We start from the raw sequence: 6694 nt of genomic DNA, 5'->3' as shown, positions 1-6694 counted from the left end.
AATATATTTTAAAGAACAATGTCAATTACACTGAAAGCAGAAGCAGTGAGGGTTCTTAAGCTGGAGCGAAATTGGGGTTTTTATCTCCGTGCAATTTGAGGGTTGGAAGGAGTGATTTCCTTTTGATCTAACTTCCCGCCTCGATTCGTCTTTCTTGTTCGTCGTGATTCTGAAATTGGTGGCTGTAGGTCTTAATGCTAGTCATTTGGATTATTTACTCACGATCTTTTGTTTTTGTTTCTGTTGAGTTATCTAATGTGAAACATTTCTGCTAATTGAGTTAGGGAGGTCAAAACTGGTTGATGGGATGGATTCAGGTCTAAACGGGTCAACTCGAACACAATCCAATTTTACAAATGAGTAGGGATTTCTAACCCGGACCCAATCAGCGTTGGTTGCCGGGTTGACCGAACCCGGACCCAGCCCGTTTCACAAACGGGTTGATCATAACTTGAATTTTTCGGCTCGGTTCAGATCGGATTTTCATATAGTGTAAAAAATTGACACCCCTAAACTCAGTTGGTTGGGTTTATTGACCTAACTTGCTAGTTATTTTGTCTGAGTTTGTTCTTGCCAAAGTAATTGAAAATTTCATTTGAATGGTGGCTTGGAAATTTGATTTACGAATACTGACAAATGAAATGTGCATAATCGGATTGCGCTTGAATTTGTTAGTTATTAAGGTATTTCAACCACTATAATGTAGCAAATTTAGGGGCTGTTTGGCTGCAATTAGGTTTTGATGCAAATAGTATGAGTGAAGGTAATTATAGAACCCACCTAGGCTTAGGGTGATTGGTGGGCTAGCACAGTTTGAAAACCTCTATCCCATGTTCGAAGCCCCCCTCTACTACAGCTTCGCCTCTTCAGACTTCAATGATACGACGCAAGTGTGGGTCCAATGCCGGTGGGTGGCCTCGCAAGATTCCATCGAAGGATGAGTTATGCCGTCAAGCACTCACTTTGAAGTGTCAGCAGGTAAATGCCCCGCTCTGAAAAATTAATAATTATAGATATTCAAGATTAAACAACTACTATATGAAAATAGATATTTCCATTAAAATATGATATAATTTGAAAATATTTTTGAGATGTGTAAGCTGTTGTTAAAGAAGGCAATGTGGATAGAAAAAGATATGCTTAAAAAAGCTATCGGTATTAGTTAAAGATAAATAGTAGAAGATATTAATAGTTATATTTAAAATGAATTGATCACATTAATTGAGAATATTTTTTAATTATGGATTAGGTATCTAAAAAGAAAATAATGTAATAAGAATATTTTGGTTGATATATAAATTGAATATGATAGCAATATAGAAAAAATGAATTATTTAAATAATTATACATAAATGAAATATAATAAGATGGAAGATGAGACATGGAAATTAAATTTTGTATTTCAAATGAGGAACTACAACCTAATTTTAACTAATTTAACAATAAAAAATCTATGATGAAGAAAATGTAAAATTATAAATTAAATATGATTATAGATAGAGAATAATAAAATATTTATATAAATGAAATAGAATAGCATGAATGATAATATATTAAATATTAATTTGATGATTATAAAACATGAAACAAATTTTAATTGTTTTAGTGGATGAATAAATGAAATTAAATTACGATTTAAGGTAGAAGATAATAAGTGAATATAAAGGGGAGCTTAAAGCCCGTATTAAAGTTTTATTTAGGACACGTTTCTTACTGTTTTTTATGACAATTTTTTAGTATACAAAATTTGCAGTGCAATAAATTTTTGTACCGAAAAAATTATTTTACAAAGGTTTTTAGCTTTCTTTTGTTTAGCTTGGTTGTTGCTCAATGGATCTTCTCCGATTAGGTGTTGTATATTTGGGATTATAGTTTTTGGTGTTCTTGCAGTGTCTTTTTTCATTTGCAGACTCTCTGGCTCCTTTTGGGTGGTGATCCTTTGATGTCACATTGTTCTCTCTTTAGTTTCATTTATTTGTATTTTACTTGAGATCTTTACCTCTTATTTTTATTTTCTTTTTTATTGTAGCTCTTAGAGCAATAGTGGCTCTCGATCGCATTATGGACTTGTAACCACTTTTTTTATTTAATGCGTAGGCCCCTCTCAGAATTTTAATGCAAATATAAAAATAATATTAAGTAAAGTTTAGAAGACTTGATTGTCGCTTGCCTGAAATCCAATTATTCAAACTCAACAAAGCCAAAACAAAATTGTTCCACCTTGTGGTTTCTAACTTGGACACCACCAAGTCTAATTGGTCCAAATTTCTTAAACTCCACCTTAACCTATTCAGGTGTTGCATGTGCTCAAGGGTAAATTTATAATATATATGGAATGTCCCTCAACATCATTTTAATAATTCTTTCAAGAACATTGTCAGGAGTACTAACTGCAGCTTCAGATAGGGGTGTCAATTTCAGGTTACGGTTCGAGTCGAACCCGAAACTGACACGGCACTATTTCGGTCGGGTCGACCAGAACCGTTTTTGCAAACGGGTTGATTTTCTGGACCCGAACCCGACCGGCTTCGTGTTCGGGTCAACTCGACCAGACTCGCATACGCCGCGGACGCGACATGGCATTTGGACGCAACGCAGCGTGGAACCACCGGACGCGAACTCTGGACGTCGGACGAGGCGCCGAACTGCTGCGGACGCCGGTGATTGATTTTGGACGGCAACGCAGCCGAGCATGCGGGCGTCTGGCAGGCAGGCTTCGGGCAAGAGGGCAGGCAAGGCAGCGGGGAAGTGGGCAGGGTCAGTCCAGGTAGATGAATTTATGTGCATTCCATGTCATTTTGGGTTATTCTCGAGTCAACCCTACCCGGTTTTTCAAACAGGTCGCTTTTCAAGACCTGAACCCGACCCGCTTCGGGTTTGGGTTAACCCAAACCCAAAATTTTCGGGTCGGGTCCAATATTGACAGATCTAGCTTCAAATGTAATGGAAGGCTTCGAGGAAGGAGAAGGCTGTGACAGGGTCTGATGTGCCTACTTTTGGAGTTGCTTTTGGCAATAAAATTTTTGATTTAGAAATAGGCATAAAATTCAGCGCTGTTGATTTGCTGACCTTGAAAATCATGACAATATATACATAAGACTTCTTATGCTCATCATCTTGAGAGACAGAAACAGCAACTTCAGAAATTGATTGGTCATTAGATTAACCCACATGGACCTCTAAATTTGCAGTAACCACAATTATTGATTCTTCAGGATCATGTTCCATAGGTTTAATAACTTCCTCATCATTATCAATATCTTCCACAGCGTGTAAAGTTTCATGTTCAACTAAAGTGGCCACTTGAGGCTCCTGAACCAAGGTTGGCTCTGGTTCGGGGGTCAAAGCATCTGTTGAATCATCATTTTCCCCCCTTAATTATAACTTGATTCGCACCCCTTGGTTGGCTTGGGTCCACAAACCTAAAAATATCATTTAGGACAACATATCCACCTTTCTCCTGTCGAGCAAGGAAAAATGAATGGGTAAATTTGCTTCTGACATTATCCCTTCCTATTAAGGAACCAGTCACAACAACCAGTACTCCTTGTATGATGCCTGAGAGGCTGGAAACTCTATCTCTACAGTGTATTCACTGAAGTTCATTGACAAAACCATGTCATTGATGGCTTGCATTGTTATCATTGATGTCATCATCCTGTTTGAATCCAGACAACTCAAGATGCTTGAATCCTGATAAAATCTATGGACCTAATCAGGTAATTTATGAAGAACAAAATAATATTGTTGAACAAAGCCACCCCTAACCACTTGCGGACTTGGTTGAGTTGCACTTGGCAATGCCATATCCTCACAACGGTAATGGCGACGTTAACCTAAGCTCCCCTTCGGAGATACCGTAATAGCTCTTGGAGTAAGAAAGGCACGGAAAGAAGAAGAAGAGGAAAAGTGAGGAAGAAGGAGAGGCATTAGGTTGGAAGAAATAAGTAACTAGAGTTTTACATTTTGGCATTGTCTTCTTCATTTGGAAAGAGAAGAAGGTATGTGAGATTGAAATAGAGAAAGGTTTCTTTCTCTCATTTTCTCTTTACCTAGATTTTATTTTAAAGAGAGATTCTCTTGTTGTTGTTTGACCGGATCTAGCTTGGACATTCCATGGTTCTTGCGCGTCTTAGCTGTTGGATTGAAACACATGTATATTTCTCATTGTTGTTAGAGGAAGGTTATTAGGCAATGTTATTTTTTAAGGTTCTCCTCTTCTTCTTTATTTTTCAAATCTTTTGTTATACCTTGCAAAGTTCTGATCAAATATTTGAATCACATGTATTAGTTTCTTCACATATCAATAAATAAATTATGATCGATGTTGTTCGGTGGATGTAGAGTTCTTAGGTAAAAACGGATTTTGTTCACTACTTGGTATGGTATGAATGAGATAAATTGGAGACAATTTTGTAGAGTTTTTGCAAGTGAAGAAATTAAAGTGGAGCCAAAGTGCTAAGCTAGCTCAACACCAACATTAACAAGTATCTCGGCCTCAGACATCATGATACCAAACCGAAGCATACAATGACTAAGATGTCAACATATTAGCATTCATGAAAAAAGAAAAACAATTGTAGATTAAATGGTGGAAGTTTCTTTTCTTTTTAAATAAAATTTTAATATATTTCTGGTGCTATATATACCTAAGAGATGTGATATGTAAGGAAGCTATGTATTACAAAATTTAATTTCTCCTACCCAGCATGGTAAAGTATAAGCACCAATTGCTACACTTTGATAGCATGCCAAAAGTAGCAAAGAAATATATGGAGAAATTGATAATATTCCAATCTAACACTCTTAGAATTAGTACATTCCATTAAAAGGATTTGAAATAAAATGTGTAGAATTTGTTTCATTGTTTTTTAAAAGTGAGATTGTTTTGCCATATATATTTTTATGTCTATATAAACATAATTAAATAAAGATTGAGCCTAATTGATTTAATAAGGATTTGTCTGTATTTAGCTCGTTAAATAGATTATTGAACTAAATATGTATCAAGCTGAATGCAAACACAATGTCTTTTTGACGATCTTAGTTATAATGCATGATGAGGTCTAATTTGTATTTTTTTTTTTTCCCTTTAAAATCTATATGAAACAAAATTAAATATATTTTAAAGAGCCATAACACATTTCAAGTGCTTATAAATATAAAACATATAAATATTAGTCTCTTATTTTTGAATGAGATGTTGTACTTTTTCTTCTATTTTTAGTGAAAAAAATACTTGTCACATTACAATAAAAATGGGAATTTTTTATGGATTTATTAATGGCTTTATTTTCTTTCAATAATCCCTAAATTGTTGTTAATTGCTTTTAATTAGAATTTGACCATGATAAATATTAAAATTGAGATTTAATTTAAAATCTATGATTAAAAAATAATTGAGTATATATTATTCAAAGTATTGCACAAATTTCTAAATATTTTAAATATATTGCATGCTATTTAAATTGTATTCCATTTTACTATATATGCATTCATTTTTCAGCAATTCAAACAACCCCTAACTTAACAAGATTTATGAGAATAAAAAATATAACTCATCATTTACTTGCATTGGTTAAAAGATTCTCAACTGAAATTCTATTGTGAAGTCAAAATAATAAAAACTGTGTTAGAAGATCCTGATTAAAATTTGATCAATGTAAAATTTTCAAAATTTTAAATTACTTTAAAAATTTGTACAATACTTTGAATATATACTCAATTATTTTTCAATCATATATTTTAAATTAAATCTCAATATTCTAAAATTTATTATGGTCAAATTCTAATTAAAAGCTATCAACAATGATTTAGGGTTTATTGAGAGAAAATAAAGACACTAATAAATTCCCCAGAAATTTTCATTTTTCTTGTAATGTGACAAGTTTTTTTTTTTCACTTAATTAAAAAAGAAGAAAATTTACTTACATCTCATTCAATAATAAGGGACTAATATTTCTTTACTTTATATTTATCAGCATTTTAAATGTGGTATGGCTCTTTAAAATATATTTAGTTTTTTTAATATAGATTTTAAAAGGAAAAAAAAATTAGACCTCATCTTTATCACTAAGATTGTCAAAAAAAAGTTGTGTTTGCATCCAGCTTGATACATATTTAGTTCAATCATCTATTTAATGAGCCAAATACAGACAAATCCTTATTAAATCAAATTAGGCTCAATCTTTATTTAATTATGTTTATATATACATAAGAAATATGGCAAAACAATCTCACTTTTAAAAAACAATGAAACCAATTCTACACATTTTATTTCTAATGCTTTTAATGGAATCTACTAATTCTAAGGGTGTAACTTGTAAGATTGGAATATTATCAATTTCTCCATAATTCTCTTTGCTACTTTTGGCATACTATCAAAGTACAGAAATTAGTGTTTATACTTTACCATACCAATTTCTGAAGCTGTTGTTTGTCTCTCAAAAGGATAAGCCTAAGAAGTCGTATATATATTGTAAAGGTTTACAAGGTCAACAGATCATCAGCCCTGAATTCTATGCATGTTTCTAACCAAAAGTTTCGTTGTTAAAAGCAGCTCCAAAAGTAGACGCAATAAACCCTAACTTCGCACTTCGCAGCGCCAGCGGGACGCGGTTTGGCGGTTCGCAGCGTGACGGGCCGGTGGCAGCGACGCGACGGGCCGTTGGCAACGGCGCAGTGGGCAAGCGGG

This window comes from Dendrobium catenatum, unplaced genomic scaffold, assembly GCF_001605985.2.
Source record: "Dendrobium catenatum unplaced genomic scaffold, ASM160598v2 fragScaff_scaffold_923, whole genome shotgun sequence".
In the NCBI taxonomy this organism is placed as follows: Eukaryota; Viridiplantae; Streptophyta; class Magnoliopsida; order Asparagales; family Orchidaceae; genus Dendrobium; species Dendrobium catenatum.
The sequence above is the reverse complement of the archived record's forward strand: the minus strand, read 5'-3'. Positions refer to the sequence as shown.